The following is a 15,331-nucleotide window of genomic DNA, read 5'->3' as shown; positions in this document are numbered from 1 at the left end:
CAGAGCCTATAATCCCAATAGAGTTATTTCTCAGTTTAAGGGCCTGATTGAAATGTAGATCACAACAATCACACATTATCCTCAGTTCCATCCTCACACTAACAGCAGGAACCTGAGTGACTTCCAGAGGAGGAATGACATTTTCAGGATATGGGATTAAGATGGGAGTAAAGAAAGGAGTTTCCTTATTCTTAATCTTGATGCAATATAGAAATGTACACCACACTGTGCCCAACAGTTTAGACAAGGCCCTGCCCCAAGGAATTTCTGTATACTGTTAAGTACGTGTAGTAGGTCCTAGCCGGGGCTCGACCCTTCCGGACAGGAGGGGAGCCACACCGACTCACTACTGTGGGAACAAGTAGTCAGTTAGTCCCGAAACTCCGGCTCTTTAGTGCAGAGTCGGAGCAACCACAGTTAAAGCTCAGGCCCTTGACTGCAGGGGCTGAGCGAGCGAATAGTTCAGAGCCCAGGCCCTGGATCAGGGCGGGGCAAACACAGTTAAAGCTCAGGCCCTTGTTTGCAGGGGCTGAGCGAGCAAATAGTTCAGAGCCCAGGCCCTGGATCAGGGCGGGGCAAACACAGTTAGGCTCAGGCCCTTGTTTGCAGGGGCTGAGCGAGCAAATAGTTCAGAGCCCAGGCCCTGGATCAGGGCGGGGCAAACACAGTTAGGCTCAGGCCCTTGTTGCAGGGGCTGAGCGAGCAAATAGTTCAAAGCCCAGGCCCTGGATCAGGGCGGGGCAAACACAGTAAGGCTCAGGCCCTTGTTGCAGGGGCTGAGCGAGCAAATAGTTCAAAGCCCAGGCCCTGGATCAGGGCGGGGCAAACACAGTAAGGCTCAGGCCCTTGTTGCAGGGGCTGAGCGAGCAAGTAGTTTAAAGGTACGCCTAGGCTTGCTGTAGCCGAGCGTTGGGTGAGGGGGAAGCCTGCCACCCGTGCAGGGGGTGGCAGGGGGGAACGCAGGCCCACCCACTCCACTGCGTTCCAGCCCGGGGCCCTAACAGCGGTTGCTGCCGCTGCTGGTCAGTGGGGTATCCAGACCGCAACACACTGACATAGGCTCACACTCAGTTGCAGCCGGACCGGGGTCGGCTATCCCCGGGCCACTTCCGTGATCCCCCTCAGATCCTACCTCGCTCGTCGCGCCGGGCTCAGGCCAATCCACCTGCATGGGCTCCTCTGGGCCGGGGCTCGGTGGCAGGTCCGGTAGCTCTGCCGGGAAGTCAGGCCAACGGTCCCCAGGCGGCTCCTCTGGGTAGCAGCAGGGGCGGAGGGGTTCGGGTCCAGTCTCACCCTCAGGGTTAGTGGGGTCCGGTTCCCAGGGGTTCTCCCAGTGGCGGGCGTGAGCGGGCTCCGGCGGCTCCTCTTCGTAGCGGGCCCGGGGTAGCTCAGGCCAGCCAGGGTCCAAGCCCCGGTCTTCAACGGTCTCCTGGGCAGGAGCTCCCGGCCGCACGTCTGCTCCCTGCGGTGGCTGGGCTCCAACTGAGCTCTGGCGGCCGGCCTTTATACTTCCTGTCCCGCCCCTTGACTTCCGGGGGGCGGGGACAGGCGGTGGTGGTCCCACCCACTCTGGTGCCGGCACGTGGGCTCCCTCTTCTGGACAGGAGGGGAGCCACACCGACTCACTACACACCCCCCCCCTTAAGACTGGCTCCCGCCTGTCGGGGCCAGGTCCTCCCATCTCCCCTATGCGGGATAGGAAGTCCGCATTCGTATGGTCCTTACCAGCTCGATGCTGGACCGTAAATGCGTAGGGTTGTAAAGCGAGGTACCACCGCATAATGCGGGCATTATTATCTTTCATCCGCATTAGCCACCGGAGGGGGGCGTGGTCTGTGACGAGGGTGAACGGGGCCCCGAGGAGGTAGAAGCGCAGGGCATCGCAGGCCCACTTCACCGCGAGGGCCTCTTTTTCCACCACGGCGTAATTCCTCTCACGGGGGAACAGCTTCCGGCTGAGATATACTACGGGGTGGTCCTTTCCCTCCACTTCTTGGGACAGGACTGCCCCTAATCCTACGCCAGAGGCGTCCGTCTGCAGGATGAATGGGCGTTTAAAGTCTGGGCTATAGAGAACCGGTTCCTGGCAGAGGCACTTCTGCAGTGTCCGGAAGGCCGCTTCACACTCGGGGGACCATCGTACCTGCCGGGGGCTGTCCTTCGTCAGAAGCCCAGTTAAGGGTGCTGCGATGGTCGCGAACTGGGGGATGAACCGTCTGTAATACCCGACGAGGCCCAGGAACTGCCGAACGTGCCGTTTGGTCGATGGGGTGGGACAGTCCAGGAGGGCCTGGACTTTCCCGACAAGGGGCTTGACCCGTCCGCCCCCGACGGTATAGCCGAGATAGTTGGTCTCTTGCCAGGCAATCCGGCACTTTTTGGGGTTGGCGGTCAGGCCCGCCTGTCTTAGGGACCTTAGGACCGCCGCAACCCGGGGCAGATGATCCTCCCAGCCGCGGCTATAGATGACCACGTCGTCTATGTACGCCGCCGCATAGTCCTGATGGGGCTGCAGAAGTTTGTCCATCAGCCGCTGGAAGGTGGCTGGGGCTCCATGGAGACCGAATGGCATCCGTGTGAATTGGTACAGCCCCGTTGGAGTGGCAAAGGCGGTCTTCTCTTTTGAGGTCTCCTCGAGGGGGATCTGCCAGTAGCCTTTGCTAAGATCCAAAGTGGTGATATACTGGGCCTCCCCCAGGCGGCCCAGTAACTCGTCTACACGGGGCATCGGGTAGGCGTCGAAGCGCGAGATGGCGTTTACCCTCCGAAAGTCAATGCAGAAGCGGCGGGTACCGTCCGGTTTGGGCACCAGGACCACCGGACTACGCCACTCGCTCTGCGACGGTTCGATGACGCCCAGAGCCAGCATGGCTTTTACTTCCTCCTCGACCGCACCCCGCATCCGATAGGGCAGGGGCCGGGTCGTTTCTCGAACCACCTTTCCCGGCTCGGTCTGGATGGAGTGTTTGACCAGGGACGTATGGCCCGGTACGGCCGTGAAGGTTCGCTTGAAGGTTTTCAGCAGGCAGTTAGTCTGTTTACATTGCTCTTCCGTGAGCGATTGTCCCAATTGGGGTGCCGGGGGGTCATCCGTCGAGGGTACCTGGGGTCCCAATTCCGGCTCGGGCGGGCATGGGTTGATTAAGAGGCCCTCCCTGTCCTGCCACCGTTTCAGCAAGTTGACGTGGTACCGCTGGGTTTCCTTCCGCTTGTCCGGTTGCCGCACCTCGTAGGTGACGGGACCGACCTTACGCACAACTTCGTAAGGTCCCTGCCACCGGGCTAACAATTTTGACTCACTAGACGGGAGGAGGAGTAGGACACGGTCTCCTGGTTGGAACTCCCGGACTTGGGCTCCCTGATCGTAGGTCCGTTTCTGCCGTTCCTGCGCTGTCTTTAAATTTTCGCGGGCCAGGGCTCCGGCCTGGGCAAGGTACTCCTGTAACTGGATGACATATTTCAGGAGGCCCTGGGCTGGGGACGCTGACTGTTCCCAGGTCTCCCTCATCAGGTCTAGGAGGCCCCGCGGTCTGCGTCCATACAGCAGCTCGAAAGGGGAGAATTTTGTTGAGGTCTGCGGGACTTCTCGGATGGCTAGCAATAAGGGTGGAAGGAATTGGTCCCAGTGGCGGAGGTCCTCTGCGGGGAATTTCCGCAACATGCTTTTCAAAGTGCGGTTAAACCGCTCCACCAACCCGTCCGTCTGCGGGTGGTACACGGACGTCCGGAGTTGTTTGATGCCTAAGAGGGCACATACCTGTCGCAACAATTGGGACGTGAAGTTCGTTCCTTGGTCGGTCAGTATTTCTCTAGGCAGTCCTACTCGGGCGAAGATTTTCAGCAATTCCCCCGCGATAGACCGGGCGGTAATGCTTCGTAGGGGGATAGCTTCGGGGAACCGAGAGGCATAGTCCACCAAGACCAGGATGTATTGAAACCCCGCGGCACTCTTTGGGAGGGGGCCCACGAGGTCCATGGCGACCCGTTCAAAGGGTGTCTCCATCACTGGCATGGGGACCAGGGGCGCCTTGGGGATCCCGGGCGGGGCGACCCTCTGACACTCTGGGCAGGAGGCGCAATATTCTTTCACCTCCTGAGAGATTCCTGGCCAAAAGAAGCGCGCCAGGATTCGAGCGAGGGTCTTCTCTCGCCCCAGGTGCCCGGCGGCTGGCACATCGTGGGCCAACTTCATTACCGCCCGCCGGTGACACAGGGGCACTAACAGTTGGGTTTGCGGCTCCTGGGTGCGGGGGTCACGGTCCAGGCGGTAGAGCCGGTCCCGGCGTAGCTCAAAATGGGGCCACAGGGTGGCCCGCTGGGGGTCCACAACACTCCCATCTACTGCCGCGAGCTGCTCGTAGAAGCGGCTAAGGGTGGGATCCTCTCGCTGGTCCCGACAGAAATCGGTATCGAAGCGGGGCTGAGGGGCCGGCTCTGGTGGCGGTCCCGCTGCGTCCGTGTCGTCTATCTCGGTCGCCGGACCCTGCTCGGGGTCCTCTGAGGAGGGCCCCAACCGATCAGCCCCCAGGACCGGCGTGGACCGTAGGACTTCCTCAAAGGCCGGCCAGTCCCGACCGAGGATCACAGGATATGCAAGATGGGGAGCTACCCCAACCACCAGGTGTCGGGTGATCCCCGCGATGGTTAGGGGGACCCGGGCGCTGGGGTATGGTCGGACATCCCCATGGATACATTGTAGATGAATAGATCCTAGGCGGGTCTCACCCGGCGGTACCAGGTCCTTACGGACCAACGTCTGACCACACCCTGAGTCGATCAAGGCCCGCGTCGTCCGTCCTCCGACGGCCGCCGGGATGGTCAGCTTGGGGTTCATGGCCGGCCTGGCTCGAGTGTGGCCCGCCCACACTTGCCCATAGCTGCAGTCCATCTCCGGACAGTCTCGCCGGAGGTGCCCCATCTTCCCACAACTGAAGCAGGGTCCGAGTTCCGGTCGTCTGCTCCGGGGGCCTTCTCGGCTTGGGCTCCGGGGGGGGCTTCGCCGAGCCCTTGGGGGCCCCTGGCCCGGGGCCACTGGTCCGGTCCGAGGCGCCGGGTCTGCGTGCCGGGTCCGGATCTCGCGGCGGGGGTCGGGCCTCGGTGCGGGGTGTCGTGGTCCGCTCGGGGTTTCCCCTTTCTTTTCGCCGCGGACTGGTTCGGGCCCGGGCCGGCGGAAGGTGGGCCCTACTGCATCTTCGGCGGCTAGGAAGTCCTCCATTAGTGACACTGCCTGGGCCAGCGTCGTCGGCCGGTGGCAAAGCACCCAGGCGCGCCCTCGGGAGGGTAGGGTGTGCACGAACTGTTCTATCACCACCTGCTCGGTTACCTCCTCCGCCGTCCGGGTGCCGGGCTGTAGCCACCGTCGGCAAGCTTCTTTCAGGGTTTGGGCCACCACCCGCGGTCGGGCCCCGGTGGGGTGAGTCTGGCCCCGAAACCTTTGTCGGAAAGTCTCGGGACTGACGTCGAGGGCGTCCAATATCGCGGCCTTCACCAGGTCGTAGTCCCGTGCTTCCTCAGCCGCCAATCCACGATAGGCCACCTGGGCCGCCCCCGTCAGGTAGGGGCTAAGAGGGTAGCCCACTGGTCCCTGGGCCACCCGGCGACGAGGGCTACCCGCTCGAACGTGACCAGGAATGCCTCCGGGTCGTCGTCTGGGCTCATCTTTGTCAAGCGAAGGGGGGCAGCTAACCGTGGCATCTCCGCAGCCTCCCCCGCCGGCCCCGCCGCGGGGCGAGGGAGCGTGACCAGCAGCTGCTGCAGCTGGACTCCCAACTGCCGCACCAGCTGTTGCTGCTGCTCGAGCTGGGCTGTGTGCTGCTCCTGCTGCAACTGGAGTTGGGCGGCATCTCGCTGTTGTTGCTGTGCGAGCTGAGCGGCCTGCTGTTGCTGTTGCTGCTGCAGCTGGGCCGTCTGCTGCCGCTCCTGGCTCTCCGTGAGCAGCTGAAACAGCCGCTCCATATCCATTCCTTAGAACGGGGGGGGCAACTGCCACTCCCCCTCTAGCCCCTTCTCACAGGGGCAGGGGCTCGTGCCCCACGTTGGGCGCCAAATGTAGTAGGTCCTAGCCGGGGCTCGACCCTTCTGGACAGGAGGGGAGCCACACCGACTCACTACTGTGGGAACAAGTAGTCAGTTAGTCCCGAAACTCCGGCTCTTTAGTGCAGAGTCGGAGCAACCACAGTTAAAGCTCAGGCCCTTGACTGCAGGGGCTGAGCGAGCGAATAGTTCAGAGCCCAGGCCCTGGATCAGGGCGGGGCAAACACAGTTAGGCTCAGGCCCTTGTTTGCAGGGGCTGAGCGAGCAAATAGTTCAGAGCCCAGGCCCTGGATCAGGGCGGGGCAAACACAGTTAGGCTCAGGCCCTTGTTTGCAGGGGCTGAGCGAGCAAATAGTTCAAAGCCCAGGCCCTGGATCAGGGCGGGGCAAACACAGTAAGGCTCAGGCCCTTGTTGCAGGGGCTGAGCGAGCAAGTAGTTTAAAGGTACGCCTAGGCTTGCTGTAGCCGAGCGTTGGGTGAGGGGGAAGCCTGCCACCCGTGCAGGGGGTGGCAGGGGGGAACGCAGGCCCACCCACTCCACTGCGTTCCAGCCCGGGGCCCTAACAGCGGTTGCTGCCGCTGCTGGTCAGTGGGGTATCCAGACCGCAACACACTGACATAGGCTCACACTCAGTTGCAGCCGGACCGGGGTCGGCTATCCCCGGGCCACTTCCGTGATCCCCCTCAGATCCTACCTCGCTCGTCGCGCCGGGCTCAGGCCAATCCACCTGCATGGGCTCCTCTGGGCCGGGGCTCGGTGGCAGGTCCGGTAGCTCTGCCGGGAAGTCAGGCCAACGGTCCCCAGGCGGCTCCTCTGGGTAGCAGCAGGGGCGGAGGGGTTCGGGTCCAGTCTCACCCTCAGGGTTAGTGGGGTCCGGTTCCCAGGGGTTCTCCCAGTGGCGGGCGTGAGCGGGCTCCGGCGGCTCCTCTTCGTAGCGGGCCCGGGGTAGCTCAGGCCAGCCAGGGTCCAAGCCCCGGTCTTCAACGGTCTCCTGGGCAGGAGCTCCCGGCCGCACGTCTGCTCCCTGCGGTGGCTGGGCTCCAACTGAACTCTGGCGGCCGGCCTTTATACTTCCTGTCCCGCCCCTTGACTTCCGGGGGGCGGGGACAGGCGGTGGTGGTCCCACCCACTCTGGTGCCGGCACGTGGGCTCCCTCTTCTGGACAGGAGGGGAGCCACACCGACTCACTACAGTACGACTTGTAGTGGAAACGGAAACCGTTCAAAAAAGAGAGCCTGCGGGTGTGGGTAAGCAATCAGGGACTGAAGGAAAGAATGGGTTTCAGGGTCACATCAGACAGGCAGACACGACCCACTGTGACTCCCATTCCCACTCCTGTTCAGATGGGGGTGGGAGGGGAGGAGGCACATGGGGGAGCTGATCTCAGTCACACTCATTTATCTCCTATGCACCCGCCTGCCTGACTCTGGGGAGGCAGCAGCAGCCCCCCGGGACTAAGCGAGTCCCTTCTGAGCCAGGGGAGTGGGGAGGACAGGACCTTCAGCTGCTGATGGGGTGGGGGCACAATTTAAAGGTTCCCCCCCAACAGCTTGAGTGTCATACCCCCCTCCCCAGACAGCCCAGCCCTACCCTTTGCCCTCAGTTCCCCTATGGGAAAGCAGCTGTTCCTTCCTTCCTCCCCTACCTATCCTCTCCCTGCAGACCGGAAGCAGCAGCCCTTCCTCTCTACTGCTCTCAGGCTCCCAGCTGTTTGGTGTCCCTGCTGCTTGTTTACCTTTCCCCTCCTGGTCCCAGGCTGCCTCCAGCAAGGGGGGGCGCGGGAGGAGGAGAGCTCAGCAGGCAAGGGAAAACCCTGGCAGAAAATTGGGGAGGGATAATGTGACCCAGTGCATGCTTCCCCTCTCCCTCCCCCCCCCCCCCATGTGTCACCTCTCTGCAGGGAAGGGATGGGAGGGGAGCAGGCAGGCTGCAGCAGCGCTCCTGGTTAGCGTGGTGCTCACAATGTTCGCTCCACTCCTGCTGGCAGTACCAGGGGAAAGACAAGTGGGGCTCGTAGTGGGGAAGGGGAAGAGGAAGAGAAGGAGGGGGGTGGGGGGACCTAGACCTGCTCTACACTAACACACAACCAGAGAGCGGGGCTGCGCCTCCAAGCCCCCTATCAGCCGGAACACACAGACACAAGCTGCACGCACACTCCTCCTTCAACCCCCCTCCCTGCACCAACCTCAGCCGCGCATGCGCATCCCAGACATCAGGTTGGGACACAGCACAGCCTGCCCCACCCAATCCCCGTGTGCCGGGAAAGTGGGGAGCCCCCCGGGCACCCACCTTTGCTGCTACTCCCACCAGAGGAGTTACCTGAGAGTGAGCTGCAGCTTGGGTGTGTGGTTTTTTTTCTCTCCCTCCCTGACCGTGGCTGGGCTGGCAGGAGTGCTTCCCCTCCTTAAACCCAGCTGGCTGGTCGCAGGTAAGGGTCACGTGGGACATATCAAACGCGGCCCCATCAGTACATCGCACTGGGCAACTGCTCTTATCACCCTGGTCAAAGGCCGGCCCTGCCCCTGGCGCGCGCCGCTCCCTTGTAGCCGGCAGTGGCCACCGAGGGAGCGCAGAGCGGAGCTGCAGGGGGCAGCCATCCACTGCCCAGGGCAGGCAGGCAGGGACGCTCCGGGGAGGAGATGCTTGGTGGAGGAGGCATGTGGGAGCGGCAGCCAGGGGCAGGAGGACGCTCTAGGGGAGGCGCCGGGGCAGGAGGCAGGACCAGGGGAGAGACCCGGCCCCGAACATTGGTAGAACTGGGCCCTGGCCCCTGAATTTGCTGGAGCCCGGGCCCCGTGGGCCCATACAACTCACCACCCCTGAGCGCAGAACTGCCATATTAACAAATCAGTAAAGTCTTCTGTAAGATTAGATGATCAATGGTACTGCTCAGGCTGCTTCAGCAGCAGCAAGAGCACTCTTAAAAGGTAGTTGTGGTGGTGTCAATGCCAATGAACAGAATCATTTTAAAACTACAAAGCCAACATGGAAATAAGAATCTCTGTTTCCTCACCCCCAGTGCACAATTTTTCTTGTTCTCCTGGACACCTTTGATCTATAGTCGATAAGTTTTAAAACATCTTAACCTTCAAATTGTGATCAAAAGAATTTGTCATTATACTTTCTTGTCAGAGATTCAGCTTGCGGTCTGATACCACAATAGCCTCAGGGAAAGGAACTTTGAAAAGATATTTCTTCTTGTTTATAGGCAAACAGAAGAATTACCACACTTGGCAACTTGTACAGTGCACAGCTACACTAAGCTACACAGCTCAAATTCTAAACTGCTGGGAAAAGTTTTTCTAATGAGAATTGGAAGCTGATGCTCTTTAGTATATTGCTTGAATTTTAGATCTTTGGAAAGAAACTCCATCAAGAAATTGTTTGAATTAACTGAAAATGTAGCACTTTCCTATGAAAACAAAACTTTGTACTGTAGCTATTTTACCTGGCAGAAACAAAATCTATTCTCAATTATAAATATTCAGCCCCACTTACTTCATTTGGGTCGCATGCCTGTGAATGAAAGTAAAATTTGGCTTTAAGAGGTGCTGGGCTTTAGTTTTGTTTAACACTAGAGTGCTGAACTAAAATTGTAACCATTCAGTTAAAAAAAACACCCCAAACTCATGTTAAATGGTATTGCGAATGCATTGCAGGTATTGGCACCTCTACTGTAGTGCGGGTGTGATTTACTTTTCTCATGGGACTCTTATTTGGTTTTTAATGGTTACGCCTATTTTATCACAACAGAGTGAACTGTACTTAGGAGTAATTTGATTTGGGTCTTACCTCACCAGTGAGTTTTGTAAGATGGGTGGAAGGGCTATTATTTTACACCCACAGAAGGAAGAGGAGGAACTTTGAATTGCCAAGTACACATATCTTCTTCCACTGTGATTGAAGCAGGAGTGCCTCTTTAAAATACTAGCTTTCTATAAAATGCTGATGCAAATATAATTTGCTACTGACTGTCAGCACACTGTAATGTAAATCCTTTTTATAATTTTGTACATCTTATAATACTTTTGTATTAAAAAAAGTAGTAAACTTAATATAACATTCTAGGTGGATCGTGCAGTCTTGTTTGTCTGTCTGTCTTAACTTTTTATTAAGAAAAATTTACAATTAAAGATTAACATACTATGTCAAACATTGCTTATTATTTAATCAGGATCAGGTTAATATTCAAAGAACCTGGCTAAAGATTCTGGCTAAAGGCTGGAGAGCCATCCTCCTCCTCTGAGTATGCGAAAATGGGTGACCAAATTTCTGAATCCTCTTTTTGATGCTTCTCTTATGTACATACTTCATGTGAAAGGTTTTGCATTACGAAGACAGGGGAAGATTGTCTAATATAATTTTAGGGCCTTCAGTCGTGTACACCTCTCCACTTCCCACGTGGGAAATTCCAACTGTTCAGCTGTACTCTTTCAGATCACTTCATTCCTAAAGCACCTTATCCATTGGGTTGGACAATCTCACCTAAACCCACAGCTAGCAAGCATAGAAGAGCTACTGTAGTCTGACTCTGCAGCCCTGTGCGAAAACCTTACCTTCCAGATATTCAGATACCAATGCCAAGCTGTCCACTGGGTATCCAGAACAGGTTGTTCTGGTTGGCTTTGGCACAGCAAGAGGAGGTGCCTACAGTTCTGCCTTTAAACTCCTGCCAGTCTCCTTCTACTGAAGCTTCATGCCAAGAAGCGCATAGCAACAGGTGTAGTGGGGATCCATATCTTGGATTTACTCCATACTCCAAATTTAGAGGAGCTTGTGTACAATTCTTTATGAACAGGTAAGTAACCCACCTCCAAAAGATTGACTTCAAACATGGAAAAAGAGATGGAATATTAATATTCCCTGTCTAGGGAAAGATCACTGACATTGTGGTAGATGAAAATCATTAAAAGAAGTCCAGCAAGAAACACAGACAGTCTTTTATCTGGAAAGTGCTGAGAAATGTTCATCCTAATGGCACAACTGGTTCATTGCTTTCTTAACGGTATTAAGGTTCTATTTAGATTATTGATTAATGAAACATCAGATAACTCTGCACAACTGCTGTTTATAAGATAGATCAGCACTGTATAGAATGGGCTAATACTTTACCCAGTTCGGAGGACAGATATTCAGCTTACATTCTGATTCAAGTTGATTACAATTCTGTGGGTTTTTATATACTGCTTCTTTACTTCTGTTGCAATCGTGGTTACTCAGACCACACGTCTTAACCAAGTATTTCATTTTACCCTTTGCAGTTGGGACATGCAATACAGATGCTATGATATAGCTATAACTTTAGCATGGAGGTCACGGTGTTCATGGTCTAGTGAATTCAAGTCCATGACAAACCCACCCCACACTCCCCTCACAGCAGTGGCTCCTGTCCTGAGGGGCTGGGCCCAACTCTCCACTCTGGACATTGCAACCTGGTGCATACGGTTACAGCATCACTCAAGTTTGACACGTGCTTCCCTCTGTAGATGGAAACAGAGGAGTGGGGAGCCAAATTTGATTGGCACACTTTGCACATGGGGTCACAGCGCCACTCAGGTGGGGTGTCTCTGTCCCTCTGTCTCTACCTACAGGAACCTGAGAGAAGACAAGATTTCAAGCAGGAGTGTATGATCAAGGGTACCAAAAGCAACTGAGGTCATAGAGGAAGAGGATGGAGTAGAGACAGGGCAGTGGTGAAAGGCAAGCTGAAATGTGAATTTTCTACACTTAGGAAAGAGTGAAATTTTGCTTGCATGTAGCAGTCAAGGCAGAGGACGTAAAGCAGTGACACTCAATTAGATCTACCTAGGGGCTGATTTGTCATAAAATTCTTAAAAGGTGAGCCATTTGTGCAGACGGCTGACAAAACAAACAAACTTCAGTTGCCAGTTAATAAAGACCTTGACTGCAACATAAGTATTATTGTTTCTATCTTTTAACAGAGTATAAAAATCAACATTACTACCTGTGTTTGTGATAATCTGTAATGGGAGAGGTGACAGTGATGATCTCTGGCAAGCTTTATGAAGAGAGTTTTGTAGGCGGTCAGGGCAAGGCACATGTACCGGTGAAGATGCTCATCTATCAGACAATTGTGCTGTTTTTTTTATAATGCTCATGGTAGAAAACCCAGATTCACAGAGGTACGTTGATCCAAAGATCTTTAAAAGATAGAGGGCTAGATTCTGACTCTTCTGAAACTGGGCAGCATATTGAGTTTAGAAATCACCAAGTCCCACTCTTCTGAATATTGCCTCCAAGACATCTGAGCTCTGGAGCCTTAATTGTTTAAAGAACAGGAGTACTTGTGGCACCTTAGAGACTAACAAATTCATTAGAGCATCAGCTTTCGTGGACTACAGCCCACTTCTTCGGATGCATACAGAGTGGAATAAATATTGAGGAGATATATATTCCACTCTGTATGCATCCGAAGAAGTGGGCTGTAGTCCACGAAAGCTGATGCTCTAATGAATTTGTTAGTCTCTAAGGTGCCACAAACAAGCACTCCTGTTCTTTTTGCGGATACAGACTAACACGGCTGCTACTCTGAAACCTTAATTGTTTAGGAATTCTTGCCTCATTTTCATCTCTACCAACAATCCGTAACATGGAGAAGTGCAATATCTTGCATGTTAAGACTGTCTGAAAGGCACACATTTTTTCAAACAGATCCCCGACACTGCTTGTACGGCCTTGGAACTGCAAGTTGAGGGAATTCAAGTGACCAGTAATATCAAACAGAAAAGCTATCTGTGACATAAAGAGAAAATCATTCATAAATTCCAGGACCTTGCAAGCTTTGTTCATCTTGTCGTTTGAAAGAAATTCTATTATTTCTTTTTGAAGCACACAAAACCTCTTTAAGACATGCTCCCTACTTAACCAGTGAACGTCACTGTGCTGCAACAGGTCACTGTATTTGGCTGAAACATCTTGTTAAAAGAGCTTTAAAGAAACGGTGTTGCAAGCTAGAATTTGAGCATGTGTAGTTCATTAATTTCATCACAATACCCATTGTTTTTTCAAGTCCCCAGACAACTTGCCACATAGGAGAGTCTAGTGAATGATGCAGTGAAGTATATTTTATGAAGGGTGTATCACTGCCAAACATGAAGCAAAGCCCTTTTCTTTTCTTGTCGTGGAAGGACCTCTGTCTGTAACAAGCAAATTTATTTTCTGCAGATCTAAGCCCTCTTTTTTTTCCTCCTTCAAAAAAGCTTTTTACCTTTTCAAAAATGACCTCTCCTGTGGTGTAGATTTCTAATGGTATTAAGCACAAAAATTCTTCCTTGAAAATTTCACCATCATAAAATCTAAAACAGTGATCGCTGGGCAGTGTCACTTAAATCATTTTATATGTCCACTGCAAGAAACATATATTTGGCGTTTTTTAATCAGAAAACAGTGCTGACAAACAATTCCTCTATGACCTCTAATGAAGGCAGACTCCTGGTCTGAGAAACAGTCAGGTGGGGAGTCCAGAAACAATATTAAGTAGTTTGCAGATGGAGTCAACAGGGCCTGGTCTGCCACAGGTTATGGTAAGTGAAGAAGGGACTTAGAGTGTCTGTATATCAGAGCACCTTGTTTTAAATACAAAACAATGAAAGGCAAACCTTATTTCTAAGGGACCTGAATGACTTCACTTGGGGTGCAGAAGTTATCTCTGTTTTCTTGATGCCATTTGAAGGGGCAGTTGAATGGACCATAACTGAAAAGACAACTTTATTCCTCAGTTAATATAGTACAGTAGTTGGAGGGGACTTTTCAGTTTTCCATATGCATTTTGCTAGAACCTGTATTGACAACCTACTTTTGTTGTTAACATTGCAAGCAATAGCTAGAAAGAGAATCTACTTGTGAAAGGAATGCGTACACTATTCCATAATAATTCCTGAGCATTTAAAAACAGACAAATAAGTGGAGGGATTGTGGGAAAAGGGGAATATACTTGCACATGTGGTAGTTGTGCCCAGGTAGATGATTTTGGGAGAAGATTATTAAAGAGATTCATCTTATCGCAAAATGCCAGCTTCCCAGAGCTTACCTGCTTCCTTAATGCTCCAGGAGAGGCTCTACATTTCAAACAGAGCAACAAATTCATTTCCTTTTTTACTGTTAGCAACAAGACTTCGTATTGAATGTTACTGGAAAAGTGTGACTTCTCCTCTGGAAATGCAAAAGCTTTCACACGAAGTATGTACATAAGAGAAGCATCAAAAAGAGGATTCAGAAATTTGGTCACCCATTTTCACATAGAGGAGGAGGATAGCTCTCCAGCCAGCAAGCCAGAATCTTTAGCCAGGTTCTTTGAATATTAACCCAATCCTGATTAAATAATAAGCAATGTTTGACATAGTATGTTAATCTTTAATTGTAAATTTTTCTTAATAAAAAGTTAAGACAGACAGACAAACAAGACTGAATGATCCATCTAGAATGTTATATTAAGTTTACTTCTTTTTTAATACAAAGGTATTATAAGATGTACAAAATTATAAAAAGAATTTACTTTACAGTGTGCTGACAGTCAGTAGCAAATTATATCAGCATTTTATAGAAAGCTAGTATTTTAAAGAGGCACTCCTGCTTCAATCACAGTGGAAGAAGATGTGTGTACTTGGCAATTCAAAGTTCCTCCTCTTCCTTCTGTGGGTGTAAAATAATAGCCCTTCCACCCATCTTACAAAACTCACTGGTGAGGTAAGACCCAAATCAAATTACTCCTAAGTACAGTTCACTCTGTTGTGATAAAATAGGCGTAACCATTAAAAACCAAATAAGAGTCCCATGAGAAAAGTAAATCACACCCGCACCACAGTAGAGGTGCCAATACCTGAAATGCATTCGCAATACCATTTAACATGAGTTTGGGGTGTTTTTTTTAACTGAATGGTTACAATTTTAGTTCAGCACTCTAGTGTTAAACAAAACCAAAGCCCAGCACCTCTCAAAGCCAAATTTTACTTTCATTTCCAGGCATGTGACCCAAATGAAGTAAGCAGGGCTGAATATTTATAACTGAGAATAGATTTTGTTTCTGCCAGGTAAAATAGCTACAATACAAAGTTTTGTTTTCATAGGAAAGTGCTACATTTTCAGTTAATTCAAACAATTTCTTGATGGAGTTTCTTTCCAAAGATCTAAAATTCAAGCAATATACTAAAGAGCATCAGCTTCCAATTCTCATTAGAAAAACTTTTCCCAGCAGTTTAGAATTTGAGCTGTGTAGCTTAGTGTAGCTGTGCACTGTACAAGTTGCCAAGTGTGGTAATTCTTCTGTTTGCCTATAAA

The 15,331-nt window shown here is 52.5% G+C and overlaps 1 protein-coding gene across 4 annotated transcripts in view; it reads right to left on the bottom strand.

Moving 5' to 3' along the window:
• The window catches only part of LOC128832755 (gamma-glutamyl hydrolase-like), a 32,987-nt gene extending 24,482 nt beyond the window's left edge, over positions 1–8,505 (bottom strand). The window contains exon 1 of one of the 4 annotated variants that reach the window (XM_054020343.1): positions 8,354–8,505. The gene's annotated coding sequence lies outside the window, so the exon portion shown is untranslated. Of the gene's footprint in view, positions 1–7,679; positions 7,702–7,769; positions 7,840–7,924; positions 8,006–8,353 lie in introns of those variants that run through there. The other 3 variants (XM_054020344.1, XM_054020345.1, XM_054020346.1) reach the window with 3 other exon arrangements.
• Positions 8,506–15,331: the final 6,826 nt, after the last annotated feature.

Source organism: Malaclemys terrapin, chromosome 2, assembly GCF_027887155.1.
Source record: "Malaclemys terrapin pileata isolate rMalTer1 chromosome 2, rMalTer1.hap1, whole genome shotgun sequence".
Taxonomy (NCBI): domain Eukaryota; kingdom Metazoa; phylum Chordata; order Testudines; family Emydidae; genus Malaclemys; species Malaclemys terrapin.
This window is presented reverse-complemented; position numbering and strand designations above follow the sequence as displayed.